Source organism: Sciurus vulgaris (assembly GCF_902686455.1).
Source record: "Sciurus vulgaris genome assembly, chromosome: 1".
In the NCBI taxonomy this organism is placed as follows: Eukaryota; Metazoa; Chordata; class Mammalia; order Rodentia; family Sciuridae; genus Sciurus; species Sciurus vulgaris.
Window position 1 is genome coordinate 37,250,372 of NC_136461.1, and position 22,510 is coordinate 37,272,881.

Here is a 22,510-nt window from a genome sequence, read left to right on the forward strand (position 1 = left end):
CCCAACCCAGGCCTTCTGCTGGCATGGGGCTTGGACTTAGTTTGGGATCAATAATATCCCTACCTGCAGCCAGTAGTTCCTTTCCTTACAGTTCTCTCATTTTCTTTCCTTTTGGGCCTTGTGCTGGACACAAAGTTAGCAGTCTCTCACCTGGTGAACTCTCAGTCTCACAGAAAGAGACAAACCACAGCCCAGGTGGACAGAGGGAACCAGGCTGGGTTATGAGGACAAAGAAGAGGGGGCAAGGGAGTCTTTTCAGGGGAAGTGGCACCTGAAATTATACCCAAGGATCATCAAATTTGGTTAGGAGAGGAAACAGTGAGTGTCCTAGGCAAAGAGGGGTGAGTTCTGGGCAGAGAGAAGGACTGGGAAGCAGAGGGGTAGGGCCTGGTCTGGGTGGCTGGAGAGTGGAGTATCAGGACATGAGGTTGGACAGGCTGATGGGGACCACATCACAAAGGAACTAGAAATAACCAATTTGAACTTCACCTAGCAGGCAGTGGAGAGCCATGGTGGATCTTGATCTGTCCAACTCTAAAGCGGAAATGACTCCATGCTTTATTCTGCAGTGAAGGCATGCATTCTAGACCCTCCCTCCTCTTGGGCTATCTCATCATGCAACCCTGGGCCTATCTTTCTCTATCTGCTGTCCCAGCTCTCCCTAGACCCTGCTCCCAGGCCTCTTTGTCTCTAAATATTTGGACTAGGTGAGCAGTAAGGATTTTCTAGCTCCAGGTTACTGCCATTCCAGGATACTCCATTGGATTAATTTATTAATCAATCAACATTTATAAATTTGTGCCAGACATTTTGTAAGAAGATGGGATTCCCATCACTGCCCAGCAGGAGCACGTGGTCTGCTGGAGAGGCAGATACATATACCCAAAACACAAAGCAGGATGAGCTCAGAGTTTTGTGATCCCAGTGGAAGGAGTGATTCATCCTCTCTTGGGGATCTGGGGCGTCTTCAGTGAAGAGGAGGAGGATCATCTGGGCTCTGAAGGATGTATCCAGGGATGAAGATAGGGCCTACTTTGTTCAGGGGGCACAAGTCACCTGGGGGCCTGGAGCTGGGTACCTAGGAGGCCTTCCATACCAGGTTAAGGGGTGTGCTCCACCCTCTGTAGGGTGTGGGGAGCACTAGGGAATGCTAAGGTGTAGACAGCTCACTTACTCTATTTTGGGGGTTGGAAAAGACTTTGTTTCACCCATGGAGTCAAATTCATGTGGCACAGATGGGAAAGGAGGGGTCATTTCAGGTCCCCAGCTAGAGGCCAGATTGTGAGCCAAGAGACTGAATGTCTCATCTTGCAAGGTAGAAATCCGAATTCAGTCTAGACTGAGGCTCAGAGGGGTGATGCATGGAGTCTGAGATCACATGGTCAGAAGGTGGTGAAACCAGGATGGCAACCTCACTGGGGTCCCAACTCCAGAGCTGTGCTCTTCCCAGTGACCATGCTGACTTCTCAGTTGTTTGGAGCACTGAGCTGGGGCTGGGTATTTTCCACTAGACCCAGTGCCTGTGTGGGAGGGCTGTGTCCAAGATGTTTCCTGCTGGCCTTTGGTGACAGTAGGGTGTGGAGAGGACCACGTGCTGGAGGGGTGGGGGAGGAAGTACACCCCATCTCTCCTATCACTGGACACCCTCCTAGAATGGGCACCAGCCTCCCCACTACCCTGGGTGGGAATAAACTCTTGAACTCTCTGCAGAGATAAAAAAGTGCTATCTCCTCCAAGCTCTGAGTGTCGGCAGATGGGGCCTCCTGGGCCAACCTCCGGCTGCCTCTACCCACAGTTGTGAGGAAAAGCTGTTGGAGTGGGTGGCCCTTCCATTCTGCCCTCCCTTGGGGATGCACCAGCATAGCTAGTTAGCATAGCCTGCTGGCAGGCAGGGAAAACCAAATTGAAGGTACAAGAATCTAGGAGAGGCATGGTCTCCACCAGCTGGCAAGCTCTTTGCAAGTGGGCGACCTCAGTGCCACGATAAAATAAAATCAAACTCCCTGGTCCAAATGTTAGCCTGCCCTCTTGAACTGTGTAACTCTGGGAAAGATGAGTCAGTTCAGTGCCTGGGTCTCTCTGTAAGTGAGGGTTTTGGAGAGGCAGGCACTAGTTAATCGTATGAAGCTCTGAGGATGGTTCCCGACACCGTGGAGGAGCTCTGGAAGAACCGGTTACTTACCACTCAGTCTCTGATTCACTCTCTCATCCCTGACCTGTGATCCCCAACCTCCCTTTCCTTTCCTTCCTTCCTCAGGGAAGCCCCAGTGTCTCTCAAACCTCTTCTCTCAAACTGCCTTCTGTCCTATGTCTCAGGAGAGGGACTGCTCTGTGGATCCCTTCCCAGTACAGCCTTTCTGGTCCTGCTCAGATGAGACAAGGCAGGCAGCCCTCTGTCTCCCACACTGTCTTCCCAGTGCTGGAGAAAGGACCATTCTTTTCCCAGTCCTACAGGCAAAATGTCACTATGGTGAGTCATGGACTTATGGTCCTACAAAGTCAGGGTCGACAGGGGCCTCTGAGGGTACCCCTGTCTGTTTCCATGTCATTGCCCTTTGTAGTCCCACCCTCAGTCGAAGACACCAGACCTCTGTAGAGGTTTCAGGGCAGCAAGTCTGATCCAGTTTGCCCTGATTCTGGGAAGAATGCCCAAGGACAACCAAGTCTGGGTCTCACAGTTCCAGGCCTGAGGATGAGCCTGCTTGTCCTTCCACAGTCCACAGCTGAGCAGGCTGGCTCTGAGCCTTTGCTATTTGGAGGGATGTTTTGATAACCTCTTACTGCTTCTCCCCCAGCCTGCAAAGCCCCACCTGATCACCCACACTCTGGGCCCCCTCTTATCTCCTCACTCTAAGCTTGTCATCCATTACTGTCTGCTGGCAACAAGAGTTTTATCTCGGCCTCCATGGAATGAAATTGATTTCTGTGAATAATTGGAATAGCCGGCCAGTGACCCAGTATTGCTGCCACCAGGGTGGTGGAGCCTTCAAAGCTCACATCTTTCTCTCCATTCCCGTGAGTATTGTCTGGTCCAAATCACACTAACCTTCTGCCTGGATTGTGGTTACAGCATTCTGTCACTCTGCCGAGCTTACCTACCTCCTTCCCATTATACCCACCATTCACTGCCATCCGTCCTCCACATAGCAGCTAAAATGATCTTGAAAAGCTCAAGTCTTCCTAGAGAGTAACTTTTCCTTCCCTAGGCCTGTCATTTACTGGCCTTTGTGGTTGAAGTGCAACTTAACTTTCCAGTCTTATAGGTAAAGATTCATCTTCAAGTTTCCTAGCTGCCAAAGGACACCTTAATCTAAACTGCTTCCTGGGGGTGTGCTCCTGCATTCAGGTGACCCTCAATGAGCACTTCCCTTGCTCAGGCTCTCTGGGACACTAAGACACAGAACTTGTTCTCAGGGAGCACATGGGCTAGCAGGAGAGGCAGAATCCTGAACAGTTACTTTGTAATGGGGTGAACAGACCCTGAAGGCAGGGATGGAGAGGTAGGGATGGGCTATAAGAATACACAGGACCCCAACCCAGCCTGGGGTTGATCGGGAAGCATTCCTGGATGAGAGAACATAGGACAGTCTTGAAGGATGAGAAAATTGGCCATATAGGCAAAGGAGACTCTAATGTTAAACAATACTAACCACTTGAATTAGACCAATTCAAATGCTACTTCCTCCAAGAATTCTTCCTTAACTGGCAAGGCCCACACTACCCTCCTTCCAGGGCTGCTTCCAGAGCATTCAGTCTGTACAGTTGCACAGGGCCCAGCTTTTGGCTTAATGCTCTGTTGTTGCTGTCTCAAAATTGTTAACATTTTTTTTTTTTTTTTTTTTTTTTTTTTGCAGTGTTGGGGATTGAACCTACATCCCCCAACCCCCAAATTACTAATGATTTTTGAACAAGGGCTCCTACGTTTTTATTTTTTACTAGCCAATACCCAGATATGCAGGTGGACCTGCCTCCCACAGCTCTTGTCACTTTTGACCTTATACTTGTCCACTCAGATTTCTTATCTTTTTTCCTGGGGACAATGGTAATTCCAGGTGGATCTGCCTCAGCTCTGTCCTCTGGGTCCAGCACAGAGGCAGGTAGGAAGGAGGCACTTGTGATGATGTAGCAAAGGTAATGAGACCCACTGGAACACACTGTCAATCAAGCCAGGTTAGCATCCCCTGGAGAGAGGCATGGCCCAGAGGCACAGGCTCGCATGGCTGGAGGGGTAGGAAGTACCCCCCAGGGGATGCTCTGCTGTTCTTCTGTTCTGGGCTCCAGTCCATTTTGATATCTAGTCCCCATTCCACTTACTGCACAGATCCTGTCCCTCTTACAGGGTCTCTCCCCAGGCCTCTGGGAAGTAGAGAGAAGCTGGGAGGTAGGATGACAGCATCTTAATTTCCCTAATTACAAGCACTGGGAAAAGGGGTACTAAAAGCCAGATAATTACCTGGGAGGAGCCAGACTCCTGGCTGCTCCTCGTCCCAGGTATTTCACTTTAAGGATTTTCTTTTCTTCTTCATTAAAAAATAATTTTTAAAAAAGGGAGCTAAAAAGAACTAAGGACATGGCCTCCTCTCTTCTTAGTCTTGAGAAGTAAAGAAAGCAGTCCCTTTCCTAAGTCCCTTCCTGTCCCCTCCTCATGAGAGACCTACATTCTCCCTGCGCCTGGGAAGGGAGTTGAAGCAGAACAGCTTCCTCTGCTCTGCTGACTCCTCCTGGACACGTGAGTGTACATGTGTGAATGAACACACACACACACACACACCAGCCACCCACGGCTCCATTTTTGAGAATGGGAAACTGAGCAGCCTGACTTGTTTAGGACTGCAAGGCATAAGGAGGCAGGGACGAGTCCCCTCTGGTCCCCTCCATGGGCTCCCAGGGCAGGGAGCAGAGGAGAGGCAATGTCACCCAGTGGCTTGGACTCACTCCCGCACCCCAGTGCCTGCCAGCTTCAGGCATAGCTTAAAAGGCTCCCAACAGGAAGCACTGAAGTTGATGAGCATTCTTGCGGTCCCGGCGTTGATACAGCGATGCTCTGTTTCATGAAGCTCTTGTAATCTTCATAATAACATTTTCCTCTTCTTAAATAAACTTGGACTCCAGCCCAAAGAATGTGGCTGGCTTTGCCTGGGGAATTCAGGACCTGAGGCTAGGGAGGGAACGCCCCTTGGAAAGGTGGGAAGAGGAAGGGAGAGCCACAGCTCCCCATGTTGGGGCTGGGACTCAGAGGGGGCACGCAGGGGGGTCGATTGAGAAGAATCTGAGAGGGCTCCACAGTCCAGCTCCGGGCTGGCCAGGGCACCTCCATCCTCTGGGGTATAATTCCTTACAGCACAGGGAGGTCTTGGTTAAGGGACCACTATGCGATATTTGAGTGATCTCAAGAAAGTCACTTCACCATTCTGTGCCTCAAAATCCTCAACTGAAAAAATAGGAGTGATTATATAAGCAACTTACAGGTACACTGGGAAGAGTACATGAGATAAATATGTAAAGGACCTCACACAAAGTATGGGCTCAACACATATTTAAAAGAAATACACACAGATGACCATGTCTTAGATAAATTTAAAGTTCTAAGTAGCTCAGATTCCCATGTCAAAAAAGGAAAAATATCTTGGCATTTTTGAGCCACTGAATTAAAAATGTCTTAAGATCATGAAGTAATGAATTAAAATAAGATTTAGCAGTGTGGAATCTTAAGATTCACAAAATCCTAGACTGAAACAAGACAAATGATAGTCACATCTTAAGGTCTTAAAGGTCAGTCCAACCCTGACCGTTTGGTATCTGTCTTAGATCTTTTTGACAGTACCTCCTAGGTTGTTTCTTTCTTTTTTCTTTGTACTGGAGATTGAACAGAGAGAGGGCTTCGTGCATGAGTGTTCTAAAACTGAGCTATATCCTCAGTCCTTTTCTATTTTATTTTGAGACAGGGTCTCACTAAGTTGCTAAGGCTGGCCTTGAACTTGCAGTTCTATCTCAGTTTCCTGAGTTGATGGCTCACAGGAGAGAGTTTCTTCTATGTTGTTTTTGAGAAGTTCTTGAAAACAGTCCAGATCTGCCTCCCTGGTTAGCCCTCGCTGATCCTAGTTCTGTCTGGGGCACCAGGCAATATTGCTTGATTTGGCCTGCCTACTAATGCCCCAGAGTGGTGACCTGGTATATGTCTGACTGGCATTGTTCAGGGGATTTCTATCACGTATATATGCGTATACATGCATATATGTATAGATTTAGTTGTAGTGAACATGATACCTTTATTTTATTTATGTATCTTTTATGTGGCGCTGAGGATTGAACCCAGGCCCTTACATGTGCTGGGCAAGCGCTCTACCACTGAGATACAACCCCAGCCCACCCTTCCTATATTTTTGTGCCCAGGACCATGTTCTCTTGGCAGCTGAGCTTCTCTGGATCTCAAGTCCTAGAGACCACTGGCAGTCAGTGGTTCCAGTAGTGAGCACACGTATGTGTGTGTGTGTGTGTGTGTCCCCATCCCCCTGTGTATGTGCCCTGTGTGTGTGTGTGTGCATGCACCTTTATGTATAAGGCTGGAAAGGGAGCTTTGGGACTGGATTTCAGAAGTTGAGAAAACCAAGATTAAAGAGGGACAAGAAAGGAAGTGAGGTGGCTGAAGTGCTCCCAATGAAAGATGGGACTAGCCCCCATCATGAGGGGCACCCACCCAGGTGGCGGGATGTGCAACAGGTGACAAAGTTCACCTTTCACATCTCTCGACAAATCTGCCGAACATCTGCAATTCCTCATTGTCTCATCATCTTCTCATACGGTTCCCTTTCAGAGGAAGAAGCAACATGGCTAAAGTCACATCTGTATTTCAGCAAGAATCTTCAATGGATGAGGCGGAAGGATGCAAGCCCAGATGGCAAGGCAAGGTGGGAGGTGGTGAGGGTCGTGGCATTGACCCAGAGGACAGTCACATGTAGTGGTCCTCACAGAGCTTAGCACAAGGCTGGACACACATCTGTTATTAATATTGGTCATTAATATTATTCTTTATGAAAATAATAGTGAGAAAAATAGTAGTTCTCACCTACTGACCATGGCAATGTATGGTATAATGTACTTGGACTACATTATTTCATTTAATCCCTATAACTATTACTAACTCCATTTGAAAAACGAGGAAACTGAGACCCAGGGAAGTTAGTTGTTTTGCCCAAGATCCCACACAACTGGGAAAAGACAAATTCAGGATGTTTAAGACACAATTGTCGAACTGTAAAGCTTATGCTCTCATTAAGTCACCACATCTACAGTCTTGGAGGAATCTCCTGACTGTCCTGGGTACCCGGGGGCGAGAGTCAGCAGAAGAAGGCCCTGTCTGGTTGGCCCTGGAGGAGAGAAGGAGGGGAAAGGATTTGTTGCCTAACAGCATCACTGACAGAAGGTCCCATGGAGGTCCCAGGGCAGACTCTGTCCCAGAAAGAAGTTTCCTCCCACAGATGCTACGCAAGGTTGACCTGGAGGAGGAAACACCAGGTTGGGGAGGGGTCCAGCAGCCCTGCCCACTCCCCCAGGTTTTGGTTCCCTGGTGCCGGTAGGATCAGGCCTCTTCCAGTCCCAGCTCCCTGTGGTGGAGCCCTTTGTTTGTCGTTTCCTCCAGAGACCACCATCTCTCCTAATTGGTGGAAAATTGGTTGCTAACTGTCAGGAAATCACCGATTTTCCATCCATTACTGGGGGGACCAGGTTGGGTAGCTGTGGGGGACTCTGGGTGGGAAGCAGATGCTGATTAGGCCTCCAAGTTAACGATTAGGTTCGTGGACCTCCTCAGGCAGTCCTCCCCGACTGCTTATTAAGTCCCTGCGAAGACCCGTTGGGTAGGAGATATTGGTTACATGGCACGCAGAGCCGCAAGAGTGGCTATTCATTAGGCCTCGGTTGTGGGGACAGCAGAGGACCGAGGAAAAAACTGTGGCCTCAATCCAGGAATGTTAAACAGCCCCGTAAGTTGGCAGAGAACTTTCTAATTGCTGCTATTAAGCTATATGTATTTATATAGGTGATTTTTTTGGAGGAAAGAATTTCAGCATTGGGGTGAGATCCCCACTATGATTTCACCCAGGATTAGGTTGTTAGAGACTAGATATGAATTAAAGTTGAGGGCCCCAATCCCTTCCTAATTAGCTCATGGAGTATAATTTGCCTGCGAATGCTACTGTTACAATTACCTTGAATTTGTCTGGCACTCTCCTCCAGCTGGACTGGGTGGGCTTTGCCCCATAAAGGGCAAAGGGGAAGGGAAGGAGGAGGCCTGGGTTTCACTCCCACCCTGCTCCTGACTGGCAGGCTAGGAAAGGGGTCTTTCTGTCTCTGGTTCTTTCTCCTGCATTGAAAAGGTAGTTAAGAGATGGGTATAGCTGAGAAACCCATTTTAGCTGAGATCCATAGAGTTAGCAAACAGTCAACACTAACATGAAGATGAAAATATATTTGTGCCCAGAGTCTTCTGCATTTTCCACAACAAGAGAAATCCAAAGGCCTTGCCTCAGGGGAGCCAGAGCTCTCCTGTGGGGCCCAAAATTCAATTGTCAACAGGTCCCTTTTTGAAAAGCAGGTTATGGGGTGTTTATCAGTCTCTCTGGTGGCTAGAGCAGTTCACCCAGCAGTTCTCACTTGCTGATGGACACTGGTTGATCTCTTCTGTCCTCTGATAACTTCAACTCTATTCCCTGAACACTACGTGGCCATCAAGATTTGTTCATGATCTGCCTACCAAATTCCTATCCACTTTTTAGAACCTCATGCAAATGTCCCTTCTTTGTGAATTCTTTCTATATTGTCCCAGGAAGGAATAGTGGTTAGGGCCTCCCCTAAATTTCTGCTTTTCGTGACCCTCCTGTTCAAATCTTCAGCTAACCCCCATTGCATAGTGTTTATGTCTCGTTCTCACCTACTGGGAAGTGAACTTCTTTAAGGCAGAACTCAGGACACAGCAGGTGTCAGAGCTAGCTGTATTCCATTTATGCCTCTGGCTTTTATGGTGTATTTGAGAACAGGCTTCTGGTCTTTTCCCCCTGATGTTAAGAGGGTCTCTGGACTTGGAGAAGAACACCTTGGACCTTGGGTGTTCCCTGGGGCAGGGGTCTGGGCCCTGTTCTCAGCCCTAGCACAGGTGGTTAAGGGGGTCCTATGTCCTTACCCCACCCAGGGCCTCTGGGCTCAGAGGATATGGCGGGAGCAAAGGCTATACCTTCTTCTTCCTCCTCCTGAGATCCCTAACACAGAACCGGGGGGCTGGGGACAGGAAGTGAGGCTGTATTGCACTGAGCTAGGTTAGTCTTGACAGAACCCACAAAGGAGACTGAGCAAGGCCATTCAAACCCAAGCCTCTCGGGGGAGGAGTTTGCCTGCAGCCCCCTGAACTGGGGGTTGGGAACCAAAGTAAGGGAGGTGCTGCTGACTGGGAATATAAACAGGTTCAAGAAGGGCTTAAAGAAATTCCCAGATGACAGATCCCTAGCAGGTAACAGGTCATTAATAACCATGAAAAATGGTGATGATGATAATAATAATAATAATTAGTAATAATACCTCCAAGAGAGCTATTATGCTCTTAAAAGCCTTTTTCCTGGCAGGATCTCATTAGATACTCTCCACTCACTTGGGGACGGGTGTGGTGCTCTGAAAGGTGAAGGGACTTGCCTGAGGCAGTGCAGCCTGTTCTGGGCAGTGCAATTACAAGATGCGGGTTGTTCCCCACTCCATCCCCAAGTTTTCTTAGCGAGAGTGGGGTACGACTATCCAGTCATCGCTGGATGTGAACCTAGAATCCCATTTCTGTCCTCCTCGCCCCAGTCCTGCTCTGTAGGCTGCTTTTCTAAACTCTTTACTCAGTGGACGGCAAACTGGTCTCAGAGCCCTGTTCTGTGAGTGGTTCGTCAGCTGACATTGAATGAGAGTCTCCACCCTCTTCAGTTTCTCCTTTCGGTAATAGTCAGCTATTCTGGGAAATCAACCTCTTGGATCCACCGTTTCCTCTTGGTAAAGTGAGGGAGCAGAAGTACTTGTCATGAGAAGTAGATGACGAGATGAATGTAGCCAATTTAGCACAGAGTGAGCTGTCAACAAACACAAGTTTGGGATGACAGTTGGGAAAAGCAATGTAGGCTGGGGGAGGAGTTTGATGTCTTTTGGGAGACCCCTCTGCCCTTCTTCTGCTCAGGAGTTTCAAAGTTGTGTTCTTTGGACCCTGCAGTTTCGTGGACTCTGCACTGATTCATTAGAAAGTGATGGTGATCCCTACCATCTTGCCAGATCCTAGAAAGGGCTATTTTCTGGGTGGAGTGGGACCTTAGGAGTGTAAATTCACCAGATGTGTCACAACTTAAAGATGTGAGGACAATTGTTCTGAAGCGAGTTTATCTCATTTTATCCGCACACAGTACATCACTCTCCAGAGGAGCACTTGTTCTCCAGTGAAAATCAAGTCCCCCTTGGGTAGTGATAGGGGCCAGTGCTGCCACCTAGAGACAGAGAACTGATCAGATTCATTTTATGAAGCGCCCTCTTAAAGAGTGACAGAAAAAAGAGGAGAGATTCAGTTGCCAATTTCAAATGCCTCCCTCCCTCATCTTACTGCCTCGCTATTTTAAGACTTGTCATTGTTTACTATTGTTGTCTTCAGAAACCCAACCTTAATAGAAATGGCCAGTTGCAAACCAGGATGTGTGTGGTGACATCTCCATCTGGGCTTCACCCCTGGAACACTGACACTCAGTGCCTGTCACAGGGAACGGGATGATTTGGTCTCCATTCATCGATTGGTTTGTTATGTATTGCATTATTGCTTTGGTGTTGGATCAAGATTTGTGAATGTTTCATATCTTCACTAAGTTTTCAAAGCTTTGGTTTACTAGATCCCACTGGGATGGAATGATCCAAAGAGTAGTACCAGGAATGGACCAGTTTTGATTTTTGTGGCTGAATGAGCTTAGAGGAGCTTGTTCCTGATTTTTCTTTGGCTACTTTCCAGAAAGCAAAGAGGGCAGGTTCTGGGGTAAGCAATACCACCTGACCAGTGTGGGGAGCAAGGAGGAGAGATCTGAGTCCCTACACTCTAGGTCTCAGGGTGGAGTTATAATTTGTTGGCAACTCTTCATCACCCCAAAAGTTGTGAACAGTAAGCAAAACTTGCACAGGACAACATGGGAGCTCAGTGTGAATTTGTGTTTAGAAAGGTAAACACACATAGACTATTCTCAGGGCAATATGTGCTGGAGCACTGTGGCAAGCCCTGAGGAGTTTTCTCCAACTATCTTAGGGGAAATAGGTGCTCAGGTGGGAAATTGCCTGGCCCAGGGTCACCCAGTGGGTTGAGACTGAGCCAGAACTGGAACCCAGTCCACTTGACTCCTCACTTCAGGCTCTATAGGAAGATTTCTTTCATAGCCAGTGACCTCTCAGAGCAGGACCTGGCTCCCTACCCAAAGCTCCCTGTCCCCAAGGGCTATAGAGATGAAGCTTAATCTTTAATGAACTGGTTTTCAGTTTAACTGTTCCTTTGGCAATGATTAATGGCTGGTCACCTAGTCTGGCATTGGTGATCCTGACTAGGGCTGACCCATGAAATTGTTGGTGGCCTCCAGGACCAAGTGTGCCTTGTATGCAGATGGGCAAGGCTTAAAGGGTGCTGGAATGGCCTGCTATCTCAAGGCATCTCTTCTGTCCTCTGTTGGGAATTCTGCCATTGGAATTGCCACTCTTTTGAGGAAGGACATCACAAATGCTCCTGGTCAAGGGAGCTAACAATATAAATTTGTGTTTAGAGTATTCCGTAGGCTCTTGATTTGATACCTCTGGTGTCTAGAAGCTCAGAGACATGACCAGAATTATGATTTTTAGTTGCAGGTTAGCAAGCTGATAACAAACCCCATGGCGTGTGTCCTATGTGCCAGGATTGGGGATGGCAGGAATGTGTGTGGCAAGGACACAGATTTGGAGATGGGGAGACTTTGGTGCAGTCTAGGTCTTATGGTTATTAGCTTTGAGGACTTGGGAATGCTTCTCTGAGCCACAGTTTCTTAGTCTATCAAATGGAGAAAACATGATCTCTCTTTAGACTTTTCTGAGAATGAAATGAGAAGTGTAAGTAAAGTACCTGATCTCATGAGGCTCGTCAGAGGCATGGCGAGAGAGGGCTTCTTCCCCCATTTTTCTTCCTTCACAAACTGGCCATAGATGCCCTGTGTGGAGACGTAGAGAAGACCTCTGGTTTACATGGGGTAGAGCATTTTCCTTTCCTGTTCTGGATTCTTAGAATAATGGGTTCTCTCCCCATGAGACCGGTAGTAGGCCAGGCCTCAGAGCTGCCCCCTTTCTGCTCCTGGAGTCAGTTGGAACCTTGAACAGAGATGAATCCGCCTCTATCTTCCTGCCTCTTCTCATGATTGCAAACTTTGTGAGCTGAGCAAGTGTCTCCGTTGGAGTCCGTCACAGTCTCCTGCTTCTGTTTTGTGTCAGCACCAGCTGGCACCGGCAATGGGTCTGGCAGCAACTCCCTCCCACTGCTGGCTAATGGATGCTCTTGTGCGTCGGCACCCCTGGCTTGGTGCGGAGATGCCCTGGTTCAGTTCTCTTTCTAGGCTGATGCAATGTTCGTACTCTTTGTCTTGAGGGCCACAGCCAGGAGGAGCCACACAAATGGGAAAGAGCTACCCCCTCCCTGACTGCTCCTGCCACGTGGGACTGCCCGTGGTTGCCTGAACTTGTTGTCCCCTGTCATGTCTCAGGCACTTGTTGTCCCCTCAGTCCTTGACTCCCCGGCAACAGCATTCATTGCTGTGCATGTTATCTATTTACCTGTCATCTCTCTTATAGACTGGAAGCTTCTATGAACGTTTCCCAAGTTCTGGTCTCTGTCCCAGGGCCCAGGACCATTTTCTTGGAATTGAGCTGAGCTGAAGTCCTGGGAAGGCAGGAGAGTGGTTTCCATGACCTCCCCAGTGAGGACGGATTGGGTTGGAGGTCAGGCAGGCTGAAGCAGGCGACCATGAAGCCACCAGCGGAAGCTATGGCTCCTTCTCTGTTTTGGTTTTGCTTTCGTGGGCTTTTCATTTCAGAAGTTAATCTAGTTAATGCCAGCAATGTCATTTTGGCAAGCCAGCAATTTCCTTTTGCCCTTTATTTAACGAGCTCCACCCCCACCCCAATCTCTATAATAAAAGGCATGCAGGTGGGTAATTACAGAGGTGTGAAATAGGGGTGCTGGGCCAAGGCCAGCTGAGCATTCTGGAGCATCCGTTGGGGAGGGTTTTGGGGATCTACCCAGTCCCACTATTCAGTTGCAGGTAGGGAATGTTAGAGAGGGTGAGGAACTTATATAAGACAACACAGCAAGTGGAAGGCAGAGCCAGAACAGAAGTCCAGGTCTTTAACCCCTTGCTGAGGTCCTTTCCCCTACTCAGTGCCAACCCTGTTTCCTTTGTGCATCCTGCTGAAAATTCCACAGGAGTGCCTGTCATCCATCCGTCCAGCTGTGCAGTCCATAGATACTTACTGAGGGTCTACTGCATGCTAGGCACTATGAATATAGCTGTGACCAGGGCTGTTTCAGCCTTATCCTCAAGGATTAGATCACAGTGTGACACACAGCCTGATGGAGGCACAGCATATGATAATAAGCCATTTCGATACCAAGTGGCGAGTGCTAAGTTCCTTGTAAACGTCAGCCTCTGTAGGGACATAGAAAAATTCTGGCATCATAATGAATCTTGAAGGATAGATAAGAGTTTGCAAAAGGTGCTGTGTGAAGGCAGAGAAAGTTTTTAAAGGAATCTGGAAAGTTATTTACCTAAATGTTAACAATGCTTATCTCTGAGGAATGGAGTTTACAAGGAAGGGAGTTTATAGGAGGGAGGGTGGAGGTATTGTCTGAGTGTATATGTACTAGCATTTTAATAAAAAGGTATTTCTATTTTGAAAAAAAAATGCAGGGTAATTAAGGAATAAAAAACATCTCAATGTGACAAATACAGAGTATTAGAGGGAGAGCATAGAAGGTCATGGAGATTGGCAGAGGTCCATCTAAAGTTCTGAAATACCGGGTCAAGAGTTTGGACTTGAACCAGTGCAGTGGTTAATGGAGGTGAGGATAGAGGCCAAATCCACAAACCCTACCAATGCCTGTCACATAGCAGATGTTCAGTTAATCCATATCTGATTTTGAATGCAAAGGTCAGCTCTGCTCTCCTGTTGTGCTGGGCACAATGGCATATACTTATAATCCCTCTGATTTGAGAGGCTGAAGCAGGAGGATCAGATCATAAGTTTGAGGCCAACCTGGGCAATTTAACAAGACCTTGCCTCAGAATTAAAAAAAATAAGGAGGGCTAAGGATGTGATTCAGTGGTAAAGTGATCCTCAGCTCAATTCCCAGTTCATAGAAAAAAGAAAAGGGCAGGTCACATAACATGGAGTCATTTGAGGTTTGAGGTAGAAGGTTTGAAGGTGTGAGGTTTTGCCACCATGTGTTGATGGCAGCAGGAAGCCTGCTATGGGGAAATCATTCCTGCAGAAGTAGACAAAGTGATAGGAGAAATTCTTTGGTATAGAGGGAGATAAGAACACTGTGATTGCTTCTCAGACCTGAGGAAGGTGGAATGCGTACAGATCTAGGGACTTTGGCGTGGCCGAGAGCCACAGGATATACACTTTCTTATAGTAGGGAAATTCCTAAGACATGGACTTTTCCAGACCAGATGAAAATTTTTGGTGTCTTGTAGCTAAAACCTGATCAAAGCAAGTCATTGCCACTTTTTACCATCCACATGGGGTCCACTCCAGCATCTCCCCATTTCAATTACATCCTCAATACTATGTAGGAGGGAGCTTCCTGAAGTGCAATTCCGACTGTCTTATTTCAGGTAAAGTTCAGTTTCTTCACCTGGCTTGGGGGGGCCTTTGTGTTCTGTTCCTGGCTCATTTCTCCAGCCTTGTGTCCCACAACCTCTTACTCATATCTTACTCTGCAGACAATTCAATGGCTTTCAGTTAACCCAGTGGCTTTATGCCTTACTCTCTGCCTAAATCAGCAGTTTCCTTCTTGGAATAGCTCATACTACTCTCTACCTCCCATTTGTCAGATGTACTCCCATTCTTCTTTAAAGTTTCCATCTTGGGGACATCTTCCTGAAGCCTTTTCTGGTTACATCCCTATGACCACTGGTATCTTTCTCTTCTGAATGGACTTACTCATTCCTTCCTCGATACCCTGTGCCCAAAGTGCTCCGCACTATTAAATATACCTGGTATTAGACACACCAAAAATGTTCACCATCTACAGCGCAGTGACATCTCACTGAACAGAGCATGTGCATATCTGTCTCTCCCCTGACACACGGTCCACTTCCCTCCTCCCTGACTATAAGCTCATGATGTCAGGGACCATGTTTTGCTATCCCCAGTAGCTGGCACAGCAGTTGGAACATACTAGTATGTATTCAGTAAGCATTTGTTAAACCAATGTGTGAGTAGCAGGGCACTCTATGATGATTTCTCTTGTAAAATAAAAATCAGATCACACCCCTACCTTCTCTCATGGGGGTCGGCACAGCTGTCTGCACCGGGAGGATGTGGGAGGCTGAGTTCTTCCCCTGCCTTCTGCCCTTGGACAATTCTCTGCCCTGCCCCAGATGTTAGTTTCCCATCTTGTTCATTGGGGATGATAATCCTCATGCTACTTCTTCGTAGAAATGTTGTGAAGCTCAAAGAAGACCCCCAAACCATGCACTGTAAACTCCAGGCAGCATGAGCATGTTGGTGGACAATAACTTGGTCTGCCCAGGCCATGACTAGGATTTGGGGTCTCCACTCCTACCATCAGTGGGGTCCTGCTTAGAGACTCTCCCCTCTTCTGGCTCACTTATGTTGTGGGATTCAGAGAATGTTAATTATTAGGTTGCAGCCCACCTGGAGAGCCTTAGATGAAAGCAAACTCAGAGTGTAAAGTCTAATCGATGCCCAGTGCCTGGCGTCAGGGCCTTGGCTCACTCTGCCTGGAGATGGATCATTAATCCAGACACTCCGACCTGGAACACTGGGCCCAGGAAGTCCTGGAACATTCCTGACCACCCACGGCTCAGACCATCAGACCAACCAGGCAGCCTGCCCTGTCGCTGAGTTGCAGAATTTTACAATCTCAACATTAGATGAGACTAAGAGAGTAGCTGGTCCAGACTTCCACCCAGGGCAGAAATCCAGGCTCCACTGTACACTGGATGCTGGCACAGAGCTCGATCTGTGGAGAGGTGTTTTTGAGGAACGGCACCAGGCTTGGAGTGGACAGATCCATGTGAGTTTGGGCCTCACCTTCCCCTTCTATAAAAGAGGGATAAGGTTACTAGCTCACAGGACTGATGTTTAGGAATAAATTAATTTGCTTGAAGGATTTTTATTTTGAAATTAATAAGAGGGATAGTCATATTTATGGGATTATTATCATTTCTAACATGGCAAGCTTCTATTCCTGGGATATATTAATTTCTTTATGCCCAGAGTCATTTTGGATAAGATGTTGCTTCTCTGGTTGCAAACTTTTATGATCCCTGGGCCTTAAATATAAGGTAAGGACTCCCTGCTTCATGCTGAAGCATCCCCTCCTTCCTCAGCTGCACCTCCTGCTTCTCTCCACCCATCAACTGCCTTTAAGACACACAAGTTGACTTTGATAGCCCCTTAGCTTGGCACACTGGTGCTGCTTTCCCTTTTCTTTGGGTGAACTTCCACCCGTCTTTCAAGTCCATCTTCTGAGAAGCCTTCCTGATTCCCTATTACAACCCATGGTGAAATCAGGTATTGTTTCTTCTGACTTCTCATGGTATGTCATTGTTTTTACTATCGCAGCACAATAGCATATGATTTGGGGTTAAGCTGTTTTTCTTCTCGGATGAAAAAAGAATATTAAAATGCAACTCCCCTGGTTTTGGGGGTGGCAGACTGGTATTCTTGTCATGCACTACAACACTATTAGTCATTGGTTCCTTGGCATGATTTTTTTTTAACAACTGAGTACTTAGGTTCTTAACAAATTTACTCTAAAATGAAACCAATCTGAATATAAATCTATACTCGACCATTTGAAAGCTTCATAACCTTGGATATTATTTTGTCTTTATTAGTCTGTTTCCTTGTTTGAACAACAGGGAATTATTTTTCCTTTTTCTGATTTATTGTACACAAATGGGGTACAACTTTTCATTTCTCTGGTTATACATGAAGTAGAGTTACACCATTCATGTAATCTTACATGTACATAAGGTAATGATGTTTGTCTCATTCCATTGTTTCCTTCCTCCCTCCTCCTCCTCATTCCTCATTTACATTCCTCTATACAATCCATCCTTCCTCCATTCTTCCCTTACCCCTCCCCCTGCATTATGTATCATCATCCACTTACCAGAGAAACATTTGGCTTTGGTTTTTTGAGATTGGCTTATCTCACTTAGCATGATATTCTCCAACTCCATTCATTTGTCTGCAAGTGCCATATGTTATTCTTCTTTATGGCTGAATAATATTTCATTGTGTATATATACCACAGTTTCTTTATCCATTCTTCTGTTGAAGGGCATCTAGGTTTGTTCAACAATCTAGCTATTGTGAATTGAGCTGCTATGAACATTGATGTGGCTGCATCACTGTAGTATGCTGATTTTAAGTCCTTTGGGTATAGGCCAAGGAATGGGATAGCTGGGTCAAATGGTGGTTCCATTCCAAGTTTTCTAAGGAATCTCCACACTGCTTTCCTGAGTGGCTGCACCAATTCACAATCCCACCAGTAATGTATGAGTGTACCTTTTTTTCCCCACATCCTCGCCAGAACCTATTGAGCAATAGAGAACTTAACAAAGGGTTTTGGAGAGAATTACAAGAGATATTTACACTGGAAAATAGAATGTCTTGCCCTGATGCTCAGGACTGTTAGTCTTATTACCTAGGTTCATTTATGCCTCTTTCTGGATCTCTGTATCCTGGCTATAAAATACCATGATTGCACTTTTAGAGTTTTTCAAGCTGTGATCTCAGGTCACATGGTTTGACCATACAGGGAATGGCATTCCAGGAAGAGGCCTTCAATGGAGGTCATTCTTTACCTATATCCATTCTCACTGATTCTATACCTCGTCTGGTTTCTATGGGCCCTTTTGGCTCTGATCTCCTGTGATGCCATGATTCCATGAGTGAGGCAGGTGACTGGGAGAAGTCGTGATAAGGAAACAAGGTGAAAGAAGCCAGCAGTCTGGCATGGTCAGGTTCTAGGTCATGGTTTGAGGCTCTCAGAACCTGGAGAAGGGGGAGAGGGCAGAACGTGGTCGATCTTTATATAATACCTCACTGGTGCCTCGTACAGTGTTCAGAACAGAGGAGGTGTTGTGTGTTTGTTGAATGGAGAAGAGGGTTGTCCACAGAATATTTCTTCAGACTGAAGTAGCTGAGAGGATGCCTGGCTTAATCAGACTTATCCTGCTTCCTTTCTTGGGGGAAACACCCATTGAATGGACTCACCAGTCCAGAGGACTCCCAAATTGCAATTTCTTGGTGGTCACCACAACCAGATCACAACTTCAAATTGGTATATGGAAGCTTCCTAGAGAAGATTGGGTCTGAGGAGAGATGGAGGCTAGGTGAGCCCCCTGCTCAGGGGAACTGAGTTAGACAGAGGTCCTGAGGTAACCCGGGACCTTAGAGAAGTTGTTAGAAGTACCTGATACAATATTCAGGAGAACACTGAGGGTTTCTGTTCCTTTGTCCAATGTCCATATCCATTACTGTAATTTCAGGTGTGTCTTCAAAGGGACCAGCTATAAACTCCAAAATGGAGAAGGATCTGTGAGGTCAGCTTGTCCACAGGAGATAGAGAGCTGGGGCAGCCAGCCAAACTTGTTCCAGAAAGGAGCCCAGGATGGTCATGGACAAGGACAGAATTTCAGAATTGAGGAGGGTGATAGGAAGAGATCCTGGGGTTTACAAGAAGGAAGAAACATGAGAAATAATTTGGGACTAAGATGAGCCTTGTGGGCCACCCTCACAACTGCCTCATGTGATCTCTTAGAGGACAGGATGTGAAGCACTTCACTGTCCCCTTAGATTCAGCATCCAGCTTTGCAAATATTGGGTGCACGATAAACACAGCTTGAACACAATTTCCCTATTCTATATTGCCCTTTTGTTTTAAGCACAGATTATTTTTTTCTCTCTCAGATGGATTTCTCCCATCTGGTTACAGAAACTGAATCAGTGGAAAGAGAAATCCTAGGACGCTGGAATTTCAGGAACGTTTCCAGAATGCCAAGAAAAATAGCTCTGTGATGAACCAATGGCATCATGATGGCAGATCTGGAAAATGCATTTGACTCTGAATCACAATATCATAGGATCACAGAAACCTTAAAGTCATCCAGTCTATTCCATGATGGTACAGATGGAGGAGCTGAGACCCTGGAAGGGGCAAAACCAGCTGGTAGCAGAGACAGGACTGGAATGGAAGGCTGCAGCCATGCACCCCACTCTGATCAGATGCCAGGCCTCAGCTGCTGGGCTCTTCTAAGAACTGTCTGACATGTGTAGCTTTGCCTTATCAGCAGGAAGAAAAGATGACAGCAAGCACTCTTTCCTGGCCAAACATCCATCAGGACCCACATAAATATTTTCCCAGCGTCTGCATGGCCAGCATCTGCTGGCTGGCTTCCATAGGACAGTAAATAATTCAGAAGACTGGTTGCTTCCTGACCACTTTCTTGGGTGTGTTCTCTGATGACTGTGTTTTTTGGAGTGAACTTTAGAGAGACCTTGATGAGGCAGTGAACCAAGTCCTTATGGGACTCTCTGATGGCAATTCCTGGTCAGGAAGGAAGTGCCCGTGGGGTCTTGATGTCAATGCACTTGGGGCATATGATGACTGTTACTTAGTCTGAAAGGCCTTTCAAGTGGGGCCAGGAATTAGTTTCAGGGATTAGGGTGGGATGAAGGTAGAGACTCTGGAACCAAAAAGTCAGAAGAAATCAGCTCAAGTGTGGTAAATTTGGTAAGTTTGACCAAAGGCATGTTTGGGTCTTGGCAGAAAAACTGCTGGGGAAGAGAAGAATATCCTGGAGCTGGTATGGCCGCAGGCTATCAAAGTGACCAATTTTGGAGCTAAGAGTTCAGAGGGGAGTGGTGTTTTGCCCTATGTATTTTGATATCTCATCCAGTGCATCTGACTGAGACTGGTAATGAAGTAGCAAAGGCCTTAATACCTGTATTTGTTCAGGGTGAGGGGAACAAATCTGGAACTGGAGGAAGAGTACAGGTCCCTGATGAGTATGAGGATATGACTCCAAGAGGGCTGGAGCTGGGAGAACCAGTACCAAGGAGGTCCTGTCTGAGCCTCACAGTGGAGGTTATAGGGTGTCTGATGCGTCTTGATTTCCAACCTTCAGTCTCCTGTTGTTCTTGGGAACTCGCAAGAGAACCAGTTGCTATATCCCTGAAAGAAGCCCAGCATGACTTCCTTTATGTGGCTTTTGATGATTAGGAGTGGGACCTTTCAATTCTCACCATGAGTGTATCATTAAGGCATTTGACAAAACCTTTTTAAACCAGCCTATAAATTTTGCACAATCTAGGGATGGGAGCTCCTAAATTCATTTCATCCAATGCCGTGTTGTAAGCACATTTCTCCTGATTGGGAAGGAAACAGAATCATCAAAAGAGCATGGGCATTGCAATCAAATGAACTAGATTCAGGGACAAATTGAACCAGCTGCGTACGCTTGGCCAAACCTCATTTTCCTCATCTGAGGAATGGAGACAAGGTCATTGAAAGACTGAAGCAAAGTAACATGCATAAAACGCTAAGCACAGTTCCTGGCAAAAACATATACAATTAATAAGAGATCTTTGACTGATTTATTATTCAGCTTGAAGGAAATGAGACCTGGGACTCTACTTAGATCTGTCAAAATCAGTCAGACTGTGTCTGTGGGCAGTTACCTCCCATTCTGAGCCAGGTTGGGAACCACCCTCATCACTAATGGGAAGATTTTGTCCACTCCACAGACTGTTGTGAGGTTTTAATGGGATCCTTGCAACAATTCTTGGGCTTGTGCTAGTTTCCAGGTCTAGGAGAAACTGTTTCATTTTGTAAAAGATTAAAAAATTGAGGAAGACCTTAGAAGATGGAAAAATCTCCCATGTTCTTGGACAGGCAGAATTAATATTATCACAATGGCCATACTTCCAAAGGCCATTGGATTTAATACAATTCCAATTTAATACAATTTATACAATTGTATTAAATTTAATACAATTCCAATTAAAATCCCTATGACACTTCTCATAGAAACAGAAAAAGCAATCGTGAAATTCATCTGGAAGAACAAAAGACCCAGAATAGCCAAAGCAATCCCGGGCAGGAAGAGTGATGCAGGAGGTATCACAATACCAGACCTTAAACTCTACTATACAGCAATAATAACAAAAACGGCATGGTATTGGCACCAAAATAGACAGGTAGACCAATAGAACAGAATAGAAGACACGGAGACATACCCCTATAAGTACAGTTATCTCATACTAGGAAAGGGTGCCAAAAACTTACAATGGAGAAAAGATAGCCTCTTTAACAAATGGTGCTGGGAAAATTGGAAATCCATATGCAGTAAAATGAAACTAAACCTCTATCTCTCACTCAAAATGAATCAGGGATCTAGGAATTAGACCTGAGACCCTTCACCAAATAGAAGAAAAAGTAGGCCTGAATCTCCATCATGTTGACTTAGGACCAGACTTCCTTAACAAGACCCCCATAGCGCAAGAAATAAAAGCAAGAATCAATAAATGGGATAGATCCAAACTAAAAAGTTTTTCTCAGCACAGGAAATAATCAATAATGTGAAAAGAGAGTCTACAGAGTGGGAGGAAAATCTTTTCCATACACACTTCAGACAGAGCACTCATCTCCAAAGTTTATAAAGAACTTAAAGAACTTTACACCCAATCAATAAATGGGCTAAGGAAATGGGCAGACACTTCACAGAAGAAGAAATACAGGTGATCAACAAATGTATGAAAAAGTGCTCATCATCCCTGGTAATTAGAGAAATGCAAATTAAAACCACTCTAAGATTTCATCTAACTCCAATTAGAATGGCTATTATCAAGAATGCAAGCAATAACAAGTGTGGGTATGGATGTGGGGAAAAAGACACACTCATACATTGCTGGTGTAGTTGCAAATTGGTACAGCCACTCTGGAAAGCAGTGTGGAGATTCCTCAGAAAGCTTGGAATAGACACACCATTTGACCCAGCTATCCCACTCCTCAATTTATACCCAAAGGACTTAAAATCAGCATACTACAGTGATGAAGCCACATCAATGTTCATAGCAGCTCAATTCACAATAGCCAGATTGTGGAACCAACCTAGATGCCCTTCAATTGACGAATGGATAAAGAAACTGTGTTATATATACACAATGGAATATTACTCAGCCA